General features: G+C 35.5%; 1 protein-coding gene across 20 annotated transcripts in view; it reads right to left on the reverse strand.

Annotated features, from left to right (window-relative positions):
* The window catches only part of SNAP91 (synaptosome associated protein 91), a 166,693-nt gene that overhangs the window by 96,739 nt on the left and 56,987 nt on the right, over window positions 1-12,967 (reverse strand). The gene's annotated exons all lie outside the window — the stretch shown is intronic.

Consider the following 12,967-nt stretch of genomic DNA (forward strand, 5'->3'; position numbering starts at 1 on the left):
TTAGCTTTCCAAACAGAAAAACGGAAGCTTATTTTGCTGTTCTCTTTCACACACTCAAGGCTAGAATTCAGTCATCAGGGAACTACAGATCCATTACACTTGCAATATGAGAGTATAATTTTTCCATACATGCTTTGAAGAAAACCAGTACTTCATCAGTGTTTAAATCAGTTATTCATTGATCATTCAGTCAATAATTATTGACACTGCAGATGGAGACACAGCAGGCCATGTCTGTCTACAGTAGTTCCCAGGCAACTCTGGATTATAACTGATGGCCTAGTATTTTTTTATAAGTTCATTATTTTATATTTACACATGGTTTAACATATGCTATTTTAATATTCTCTCATACTTGACAGTTATTTCATTCAGCATGTAATTTTACTTTCTTAAGGAAAGTTTAATAATATATAATTACACAAAGACTGGCTTCTTTCACTTAGTAATATGCATTTAAGATTCCTTCATGCCTTTTCATGGATTGATAGCACATTTTCTTTTAGCACTGAATAATATCTGCATATCTTTGTTGGTGAGGTATCACCAACAATATTCAGAAGTATTTTTAATTTTCTTAAGGAAAGTTTAATAATATATAATTACACAAAGAACTAATTATCAAGAGCAGTTACTCATTACCTTCTGTTGACAGTCTTTGGGTAATTTTGCTTTTTACATGGACCTCCCCTGTAGGGTATTTAAGGGAAGCAAAAAGATCAAGAAAACAAACACATACTGTTTTCTACTTGCTAGGAGTTTAGAGAAAAGAGAGTCTTTTAAAAAACGACCAAATCTAAGGATACGTTCTTTATCCACTCTGTCCCATTTTCTAATGCAATGGATAAACTCATGGTGCTGTAAGAGGAAAGTCTTTTCTTGTTAAGAAATTTGAAAATAAGGATTTATTCAGGCAAAACATACTTTTTGTTCTCTCTTTTTACAACGATCTTCATATAAATAATTTCTTTCAAATATCCAAATTACTTCTCTTTAGTATAACCTGAGTTTATATCTTTGCATCTGATCTTCAGCAATAATACAAAAAGAAAAATCAAGTGGAGTATCTCAATTTCCTTTTAGAACCAGTGACCAAAATTTTAACCAATTTTTTTTCTGTCTCCTCTGGATACTTTTAAAATTGTTTATATCCTTCATGATAATTTAGGACTCAGCAATAAAAAGCACTCAATCATTGTGGATTTAGGTTATAATCTCCTAATTGTTTCTATAATAGTAGCATTGACACAGAAAGGCAATATGTTCTATTTCACTGACACAGGCATAGCTGTGAGGCTTCCCTGTCCAGACCAGCACAGGGCCTAGGGAAACCAACACTTTTACAGAGGGGATTGGTCATCCAAAAATGAGCCTCTACCTTTCCTTTGCAGTAAAGATAACATATGTTAATTTTCAATATTTGAAATGATCAAATTTCATGTTTGTAACATGAACCTCTGTAAAGCTGTGATAAATTACCCTTGTCATACTGTATTAACTTTTGAAGGATAATTGTGCTAGGAAAGAAACCAAATGAAAAAAATTATCATCTCTGAGAGACAAACTGAGAGTTTCTACATAAGCTATTACTGATGACCATTAGTCAGGGAGACAGCTTAGTTACAAGTCAGAGTTTCATTATAGCAATAAAGCATTTGTGAAGATTTGTAGCACGAATATTGATTCCAACATTAGGTGTAAAGTATTGGTCATGAAGTCCTTGATTAAAATTAACCCACAACATATTCATAAGGTTAACTCCTAGCACTATCAGGTAAACAAGTGAAAAACACACCTGCCTCAAAATTTACCAAATTGGGTGAATATGCCAAAATGTGTGAATTCAAAATGCTAGTCTGAGCATCTGGGAGTGGTTCTAATACAATGATTCCCATACTAAAGTCCCCAAACCACCAGGAACAGCATGTCTTTGGCCCTTATCAGGAATGCAAATTCTCAGGCCCCACCTCAGACCTACTGAATTAGAAACTCTGGGTTACAGGGTCAGCAACCTGAGCTTTAACAAGTTCTCCAGATATTCTTGAGGAAAGTCCTTGAACACTGCTTAAAGTAGTTTTTCCTTGTCTTCTGCATAATGGACCTTTACCATAGTGACTATGCATAGGGGAAAGGAATATATCCTTTTTTTTTTTTTTTTTTTAGAAAAATACTTTTTAAAGAGTAGTTTTAGGTTCACAACAAAATTAAATGAAAGTTACAGAGATTTCCCATATTCTAAACATGCATAGCCTCCCCCATTATCAACACCTCCGAAAAGAGTGCCATATTAGTTACAACTGATGAACCTACATTGAATGTCATTATCACCCCAAGTCCATAGCATTCCTTACTGTTCACTCTTGGTGTTGCACATTGTATGGGTTTGGACAAATGTATAATGACATGAATCTGCCATTTTAGTATCATACAGCGTATTTTCACTGTCCTGAAACTCTGGCCAGGCATGGTGGCTCATGCCTATAATCTCAGTACGGTGGTAGGCTGAGGCAGGAAGATTACTTGAACCCAGGAGTTTGAGACCAGCCTGGGAAACAAGGCGAGGCCCTATGTCTACAAAAAAAAAAAAAATTCAAAAATTAGTCAGGAGACGTGGTATGTGCCTGTAATTCCAGCTACTTGGGAGGCTAAGGCAGGAGGATCACTTGAGCACAGGAGGTCAAGGCTGCAGTGAACTGTGTTCATGCCACTGCACTCCAGTCTGGGAGACAAAATGAGACCTCCACTAAACACAGTATCTTTTTTATTGACTTCATAGCTCTGCCTTTTGTAGAATGACAGAGAGCTGAAAACATGCCTTTTCAGACTGGCTTCTTTCACTCAGTAATATGCATTTAAGGTTCCTTCATGCCTTTTCATGGATTGATAGCACATTTCCTTTTAGCACTGAATAATATCTGCATATCTTTGTTGGTGAGGTATCAGAGTTTTCAGCCCATTTTTAATTGGGTTGTTTGTTTTATTATTTTTTAATTCTAAGAGTTCTTTGTATATTTTGGACAACAGTCCTTTATTAGATGTGGTTTTCACAAATATTGTCTTCCAGTGTGTGGCACATCTTACCCTTTTCTTGACACTGTCTTTCATGGAACAGAAGTTTTTAATTTTAATAAAGTCCAGCTTATCAATTATTTCTTTCATGGATCATGCCTGTGGTGTTGTATCTAAAATGTCACCACCATATCCAAGGTCATTTAGGTTTTCTCCTATGTTACCTTCTAGGATGTTTATAGGTTTGCATTTTACATTAAGGTCTATGATCCATTTTGAATTAATATTTGTAAAGGGTATAAGGTCTGTGTCCAGATTAATTTTTTTGGTGTATGAATGTCCAGTTGTTCCAGCACCATTTGTTCAAAAGATTGTTTTTGCTTCTTTATTATAGATCAGGTTATATAAATGTGGGTTGATTTCTGGGCTCTCTATTCTGTTCCACTGATCTATTTGTCTATTCTTTTGCCAATACCACAATATCTTGATTACTGTAGCATTATAGTAGGTTTTAAAGTGAAATAGGTCATTCAACTTTGTTCTTCTTCAATAATATTTTGTTGGCTATTCTGGGTCTTTTGCCTTATTAGAATCAGTTTGTCAATATCCACAAAGTTACTTGCTGAAATACTGAAAACTATTGCAATAAATCTATAGACCATGTTGGAAAGAACTGACATATTCACAATATTGAACCTTCTTTTTTTTTTTTTTTTTTTTTTTTTAGACGGACTCTCGCTCTGTCGCGCAGGCTGGAGTGCAGTGGCCGGATCTCAGCTCACTGCAAGCTCCGCCTCTCGGGTTTACGCCATTCTCCTGCCTCAGCCTCCCGAGTAGCTGGGACTACAGGCGCCCGCCATCTCGCCCGGCTAGTTTTTTTTTGTATTTTTAGTAGAGACGGGGTTTCACTGTGTTAGCCAGGATGGTCTCGATCTCCTGACCTCGTGATCCGCCCATCTCGGCCTCCCAAAGTGGAACCTTCTTATCCATGAACACGGAACATCTCTCCATTTATTAGTTGTTTGATTTCTTTCATAAGAGTTGTATAGTTTTCCTCATATAGATCTTATAGACATTTTGTTAAGTTTATACCTAAGTATTTCATTTTAGGGAGTGTTGATGTTAACGGCATTGTGTTTTTAATTTCAAATTCTGCTTGTTCATTGCTAGTATATCAGAAAGCAACTGACTTTTGTACATTAACCATTTTTCTAGCAACCTTGCTATAATTGCTTATTAGTTCCAGGAGTTTTTTTTGTCAATTCTTTTGGATTTTCTACAATACATGGTCATATAATCTGGGAACAAAGAAGTCTTATTGCTCCATCCCAAATCTGTATACCTCTCATCTCCATTTCTTGTCTTACTGCATTAGCTAGAACTTCCAGTATGATGGTGAAAAGCAGTGGTGAGAGGGGACACTTTGCCTTCCTCCTGATCTTACTGGGAAAGCTTCTAGCTTTTTCACCATTAAATATGATGTTAGCTATTAAGTTTTTGTACATATTCTTTATCAAGTTGACGAAGTTCCCCCTCTATTCCTAGTTTGCTGATAATTTTTTATCATCAATGGGTGTTGGATTTCATCAAATTCTTTTCTTGTATCTACTGACATGATCATATGATTTTTCTCTTCTAGCTTTTTGATGTGGCAGATTACATTAATTGATTTTCAAATGTTGAACCAGCTTTGCATACCTGGGTAAATCCCCTTGGTCTTGGTTTATAATTCTTTTTATACATTGTTGGATTTAATTTGCTAATATTTTGTTGAGGATTTTTCAACTATATTCATGTAATTTCCTTTTCTTTTTTAATTTTAAATAAAATTTACTGAGCTATTATTTATATAGAATATATTACATTCATTTAAGGTGCAGATTTTATGTGTATTGGCACTTATATGCAACATCAATTACTGTCACAAGCAAGGTACATGTCAGTCCATTTTCTGCTGCTATCATGGAATACCACACACTAGATAATTTGTAAAAAAAAAAAAAAAAAAAGATTTATTTGGCTCACAGTTCTTGTGGCTGGAAGTCCAAGATCAAGGGGCTGTATCTGATAAGGGCCTTCTTGCTGCATCATAACATGACAGAAGGTATCACATGGTGAGAGACTGCATGCCTGAGAAAAGTCACTTCTTAAAAGTTTCACCTCTTAATATCACCACAATGCCAATTAAATTCCAATATGAGTTTTGGAGGGGGCATTCAAACCACAGCAGTACAGAACATTTTTATTACTCCCAAAAGATTTCTTGTGTCTCTTTGTAGTTCATTCCTTCCTCTACTCTGAACCATGGGTAATCACTGGTCTACTTTCTGTCACTGTAAGTTAGTTTGCATTTTCTAAAATTTTATGTAAATAGCCATACAGCATGAACTGTCTTTTCTTTGGTTTCTTTCAACCTAATGATTTTGAAATTCATTTATGTTATTACATAAATGTAACGGTTCATTCCTTTTTATTGTTGAGTAGCACTGTGTAATATATATATGTCTTGTTTTGTTTATGTACCTATTAATGAATATTTAGTTTATGTTTTTTTCTATTATGAACATTTTTGAACATTCATGCGCTAGTCTTTGTATGGACACTGGTTTTTATTTCTCTTGGGTAAGTATCCAGGATATGATCTTAGTGGGTCGTAAGTTAGGTGTATGTTCAACTGTTAAAGTAAAACAGTAAATGTAAAATGGTAAAACATTTGACGTTTTACCATTTTACACTCCTATCAGATGTGTATAGGAGTTCCAGTTACTGTACATTCTCACTAATACTTGATACCATCAGTAGTTTTAATTTTAGTGAGTCTAGTAGGTCCAAAAGGTATCTTACTGTGATTTTAGTTTACATTTCCTCAGTAACTAATGACATTGAGAATTTTTTTATATCTTTCTTAGCCACTTAATATCTTCTTTCGTAAAGTGTCTATTCAAATCTTTTGTACATTATAAAAATTGAGTGGCTTCATTACTGAGTTCTTTATATGTTCTTGATAGGCATCCCTAAAACATAAATACATGTACTTTCTTCTCCTCTGTGACTTGTATTTTCATTCTTAATGATGTCTTTTGAATAGCATGAGTAATTTTGATGAAGTCCAACTTGTTAACGTTCTCTTTTAAAGTTCATGTTTTCTGTATTTTATTTTATTTTTTTGCAGTTTTTATGTACTTTTAATGAGCTAGAAAATGCATACTATAAATAGAATATAGAAATGATTTTATACAGATAAAGCATTAAAAAATCACGAATTCTATATTTGGTTATCCACAGTCTAGAAAATAATACTTCCAAATTACATAGTTTTCTATTTTTTATTATACTTTAAGTTCTAGGGTAAATGTGCACAACGTGCAGGTTTGCTACATATGTATACATGTGCCATATTGGTGTGCTGTACCCATCAACTTGTCATTTACATTAGGTATATCTCCTAATGCTATCCTTCCCCCCTCTCCCCCTCCCCACAATAGGCCCCGGTGTGTGATGTTCCCCTTCCTGTGTCCAAGTGATCTCATTGTTCAGTTCCCACCTATGAGTGAGAACATGCGGTGTTTGGTTTTCTGTTCTTGCAATAGTTTGCTGAGAATGATGGGTTTCCAGCTGCATCCATGTCCCTACAAAGGACACGAACTCATCCTTTTTTATGGCTGCCTAGTATTCCATGGTGTATATGTGCCACATTTTCTTAATCCAGTCTGTCACTGATGGACATTTGGGTTGATTTCAAGTCTTTGCTATTGTGAATAGTGCTGCATTAAACATACGTGAGCATGTGTCTTTATAGCAGCATGACTTATAATCCTTTGGGTATATCCCCAGTAATGGGATGGCTGGGTCAAATGGTATTTCTAGTTCTAGATCCTTGAGGAATCGACACACTGTTTTCCATAATGGTTGAACTAGTTTGCAGTCCCACCAACAGTGTAAAAGTGTTCCTATTTCTCCACATCCTCTCCAGCACCTGTTGTTTCCTGATTTTTTAATGACTGCGATTCTAACTGGTGTGAGATGGTATCTCATTGTGGTTTTGATTTGCATTTCTCCGATGGCGAGTGATGATGAGCATTTTTTCATGTGTCTGTTGGCTGTATGAATGTCTTCTCTTGAGAAGTGTCTGCTCGTATTCTTTGCCCACTTTTTGATGGGGTTGTTTTTTTCTTGTAAATTTGTTTGAGTTCTTTGTAGGTTCTGGATATTAGCCCTTTGTTAGATGAATAGATTGCAAAAAAAAATTTCTCCCATTCTGTAGGTTGCCTGTTCATTCTGATGGTAGTTTCTTTTGCTGTGCAGAAGCTCTTTAGTTTAATTAGATCCCATTGGTCAATTTTGGCTTTTGTTGCCATTGCTTTTGGTGTTTTAGACATGAAGTCCTTGCCCATTCCTATGTCCTGAATGGTATTACCTAGGTTTTCTTCTAGGGTTTTTATGGTATTAGGTCTAACATTTAAGTCTCTAATCCATCTTGAATTAATTTTTGTATAAGGAGTAAGGAAAGGATCCAGTTTCAGCTTTCTACATGTGGCTAGCCAATTTTCCCAGCACCATTTATTAAATAGGGAATCCTTTCCCCATTTCTTGTTTCTCTCAGGTTTGTCAAAGATCAGATGGAGGTAGATGTGTGGTATTATTTCTGAGGACTCTGTTCCGTTCCATTGGTCTATATCTCTGTTTTGGTACCAGTACCTTGCTGTTTTGGTTACTGTAGCCTTGTAGTATAGTTTGAAGTCAGGTAGCGTGATGCCTCCAACTTTGTTCCTTTGGCTTAGGATTGTCTTGGAGATGCGGGGTCTTCTTTGGTTCCATATGAACTTTAAAGCAGTTTTTTCCAATTCTGTGAAGAAAGTCATTGGCAGCTTGATGGGGATGGCATTGAATCTATAAATTACCTTGGGCAGTATGGCCATTTTCACAATATTGATTCTTCCTATCCATGAGCATGGTATGTTCTTCCATTTGTTTGTATCCTCCTTTATTTCACTGAGCAGTGGTTTGTAGTTCTCCTTGAAGAGGTCCTTTACATCCCTTGTCAGTTGGATTCCTAGGTATTTTATTCTCTTTGAAGCAATTGTGAACGGAAGTTCATTCATGATGTGGCTCTCCATTTGTCTGTTACTGGTGTATAAGAATGCTTGTGATTTTTGCACATTGATTTTGTATCCTGAGACTTTGCTGAAGTTTCTTATCAGCTTAAGGAGATTTTGGGCTGAGACAATCGGATTTTCTTAATATACAATCATGTCATCTGCAAACAGGGACAATTTGACCTCTTCTTTTCCTATTTGAATACCCTTGATTTCTTTCTCTTGCCTGATTGCCCTAGCCAGAACTTCCAACACTATGTTGAATAGGAGTGGTGAGAGAGGGCATCCCTGTTTTTGTGCCAGTTTTCAAAGGGAATGCTTCCAGTTTTTGTCCATTCAGTAGGATATTGGCTGTGGGTTTGTCATAAATAGCTCTTATTATTTTGAGATACATCCCATCAATACCGAATTTATTGAGAGTTTTTAGCATGAAGGGCTGTTGAATTTTGTCAAAGGCCTTTTCTGCATCTATTCAGATAATCATGTGGTTTTTGTCTTTGGTTCTGTTTATATGCTGGATTACGTTTATTAATTTGCATATGTTGAACCAGCCTTGCATCCTAGGGATGAAGCCCACTTGATCATGGTGGATAAGCTTTTTGATGTGCTGCTGGATTCGGTTTGCCAGTATTTTATTGAGGATTTTTGCATTGATGTTCATCAGGGATATTGGTCTAAAATTCTCTTTTTTTTGTTGTGTCTCTTCCACGCTTTGGTATCAGGATGATGTTGGCCTCATAATTCTGTATTTTAATTAAGAAATCTTTGCCTAGTCCTTGTTTTCTTCTAGAAGCTTTATAGTTTTAACCTTTATATTTAGGCCAATAATTCTTTTGATTTTACTTCTAGGCCTGCTGTGAGGCATATTATCTACTACTGAATAACAAATTACTCCAAAATTTAGCAGTTAAAGCAACAAATAAATTTCTGGTCTCACACAGCTTGTTAGTCATGAATTTGGAAGTGGCTTAGCTGGATGGGTCGGGTTCAGGGCCTCATGAGGTTATAGTCAAACTGTTGGCCGTGCCTGTAGCCCTCAGTGGTCTGGGGCCAAAGGTTCTGCTTGCAGGGTGGCTTACTCACATACCTGTTGACAGAAGGTCTCAGCTTCTTGCTGTATGGAACTCTCTACAAGGCTGTCTGGTGTCCTCACAACTTTACTCCTGGCTTTCTCTAGAGCAAATGATCTAAGCAAGAACTAGTGAGGAAGACATCAAGGTGTTTCTTATAACTTAGTATCAAAACGTCACACCATTGCTTCAGCTTCATTCTATTCATTAGAAGTCTGTCTCTAAGTCCATCTCACATTGAAGGTGATAGGAGTTGATTTATATCTTTTTTTTTTTTTTTTTTTTAGGTGGAGTCTCCCTTTGTTGCCCAGGCTGGAGTGCAGTAGTATAATCTTGGCTCACTGCAACCTCCACCTCCCAGTTCAAGTGATTCTCCTGCCTTAGCCTCCCTAGTAGCTGGGATTACAGGCATGCGCCACCGTGCCTGGTATTTTTTTTTTTTTTTTTTTTGTATTTTTAGTAGAGATGAGGTTTCACCATGTTGGCCAGGCTGGTCTCAAATTCCTGACCTCAAGTGATCTGCCCACCTTGGCCTCCCAAAGTGTTGGGATTACAGGCGTGAGCCACCATGCCCAGCCAATTCATACCTTTTTAGGGGATGAGTATCAAAGAATTTGTAGGCATATTTTGAACAACTAACTGAGATAAAGTTCAAAGTTCATTTCCTTCCCATGTGGATATCCAGTTGTTCTACCATAATTTGTTGAAAAGATTTTTTTAACCCATAGGTGGCATTATGAGTTCTACTTTCTTTTCCAGATGAATATTATTCATATTTCAAAAGCAAACTGAATTTTTTAAAAGTCAAGCCTACAGCAAAAGATTATTAAAAATACATAAATGAAAAATTCAAATGATGGTATTAATTCTAATAATGTACTTTCTGTAAGTCTGCATTTTCAATTTTCAATTGCAATAGTTAATACAATCTTCGGACATTAATGATGGAAGACATCTAAGACATTAGCTAATTTACCTCAGTTGTATTATAAATATTGAAGCAGAAGTGTTAGGAAACTAAATTAATGGTTCAGGATATAATACAAGATACAGGCAGATCTGAGAATATTAGCTATTTAATAGCCTGGCTTGGTAATCTAACAGTCAAATTAATTTTTTTTTTTTGAGATGGAGTCTTGCTCTGTTGCTCAGGCTGGAGTGCAATGGCACAATCTCAGCTCACTGCAACCTCCACCTCCTGGTTCAAGCAATTCTCTTGCTTCAGCCTCCTGAGTAGCTGGGATTACAGGTGCCTGTCACCACATCCAGCTGATTTTTGTATTTTTAGTAGAGATGGGGTTTCACCATCTTGGCCAGGTTGGTCTCAAACTCCTGAATTCAAGTGATCTGCCCCCGACCTGGCGTCCCAAAGTGCTGGGATTACAGGCATGAGCCATTGCACCTGGCCACTTTCCTTTTCTTGTAATGTCTTTAGTTTTGAAGTTAAGGTAACGCTGGCCTCATAAAAAGAGTTAAGAAGAATCTTCTCTATTTCTATCTTCTGGAAGAGAGTGTCAAGTGTTGGTATAATTTCTCACTTAAGTGCTTGGTAGAATTCACCAGTAAACCCATGTGGGCCTGATGTTTTTGTTTTCAAAGGTTATTATTGACTAAGTATTTTTAATAGATAGAGGCCTATCCAGGTTGTCTATTTCTTCTTGTGTGAGTTTAGATAGATTGTATCTTTCAAGGAGTTGGTCCATTTCATTTAGTTATCAAATTTGTGAGCACATAGTTGTTCATAATATTCTCTTACCTTTTTAATGTCCATAAGATCTGTAGTAGTCTCCCCTCTTTAATTTCTATTATTAGTAATTTGTGTCCTTTTTTTTTTTTTTTCTTAGTCTGGCTAGAGACTTATTGATTTTATTGATCTTTTCAAAGAACCAGCTTTTGGTTTCATCATTTTTTTCTATTGATTTCCTGTTTTCAATTTCATTGATTTACGTTCTAATTCTTATTATTTCTTTTCTTCCATTTACTTTGAACAATTTTATCTTCTTTTTCTTGTTTCCCAAGGTGGAAGCTTAGGTGACTGATTTTAGATCTTTCTTCTAGTATATGCATTCAATACTATAAATTTCCCTATAAGCACTGCTTTCAATGCATCCTACACATTTTGATAAGGTGTATTTTCAGTGTCATTTAGTTCAAAATATTCTTAGATTTCTCTTGAGCTTTCTTCTTTGTCCCATGTGTTATTTAGAAGTGTGTTTAATTTCCACCTATTCTGAGATTTTCCAGTTATTTTTGTTATTATTTTTAGTTTAATTCCACTGTGGTCTGAGAGCAGATGGTTGTATGATTTCTATTAGTTTAAATTTGTCAAGAATCGTTTTACGGTTCAGATTGTGGTCTCTACTGGTGAATGTTCCCTGCAAGATTGAGAAGAATGTGCACTCTTCTGTTTTTAGATCAAGTAGTCTATATAGATATATGTCCATTATATCTAGTTAATGGTGTTGTTGAGTTCACCTTCATCCCTACTGATTTTCTGCCTGCTGAATCTGTCCATTACTGATAGAGGGGTGTTGAAGATCCAACTCTACCAGCAGATTTATCTATTTCTCCTTGCAGTTCTAGCAGTTTTTGCCACACATACTTGTTGATTGTCTGCTGTTAGGTGCATACACATTAAGGACTGTTGCGTCTATTTGAAAAATTGACCCCTTTATCATTATGTAATGTCCTTCTTTATCTTTGATAACTGTCCTTGCTTTGAAGTCTGCCATGTCTGGAAATTAATATAACTACTCTTGCTTTATTTTGATTAGTGTTAGCACGGTATATTTTTCTCCATCTCTCTACTCTTAATTTATGTGTGTCTGTATATTTAAAGTCTATTTCCTATAGACAACCTATAGTTGGGTCTTGTTTTTAGATCTACTCTGGTAATCACTGTCTTAATTGATGCATTTAGATTACTGAAGTTAAAGTGATTTTTGGTATAGTTGGATTAGTATCTACCATATTTGTTACTATTTTCTATTTGCTGCCTTTGTTTTTTGTTACTATTTTTGTCTTCCACTCTTTTTCTACCCTTTGTGGTTTTAAATGAGCATTTTATAAGATTCCATTTTCTCTCCTTTCTTAGCATATCAATTACACTTCTTTTTTACTTTTTTAGTGGTAGCCATAGAGTTTGCTATGTACATTTACAACTAATCCAAGGCCACTTTCAAATGACACCATAGTGCTTCATTGATAGTGTATCTTATAATAACAAAACATCCAAATTCCTCCCTATTATCCCTTGTATCATTGCTGTCATTCATTTCACCTATATATATATAAGCATATATGTGTATACTTTATATAAATACATAAACATATATTATTGCTATTATTATTTTGAACAAACTATTGTCTGTCAGAACAACTAAGAATAAGGGAAATAAAAGTTTTTATTTAACCTTCACTCACTCTTCTTTTGATATTCTTCCTTTCTTTATGTAGACCCAAGTTTCTGACCCATATGATTTTCCTTCTCCCTATAGAACTTCTTTTAGCATTTTTCGCAAATGCAGATCTACTGGCAATAAAGTCTTTCCAGTTGTGTTTGACTGAGAAAGTCTTTATTTCTCTTTCACTTTTAAAGGACTATTTCACATGGTAAAGAATTCTAGGTTAAGTGGGTTGTCTCAACACTAAACATTTCCCTTCTCATTTGTATGGTTTGTGAGGTGAAGTCACACATAATTCTTATTTTTTCCTCCTCCATAGACAAAGTGATTTTTCCCTCTGGCTTTTTCATGATTTATTTCTTCACCTTTGATTTTCAATAGTTTGAAA

The sequence above is a fragment of the Macaca thibetana genome, chromosome 4 (genome assembly GCF_024542745.1).
Source record: "Macaca thibetana thibetana isolate TM-01 chromosome 4, ASM2454274v1, whole genome shotgun sequence".
Taxonomy (NCBI): Eukaryota; Metazoa; Chordata; class Mammalia; order Primates; family Cercopithecidae; genus Macaca; species Macaca thibetana.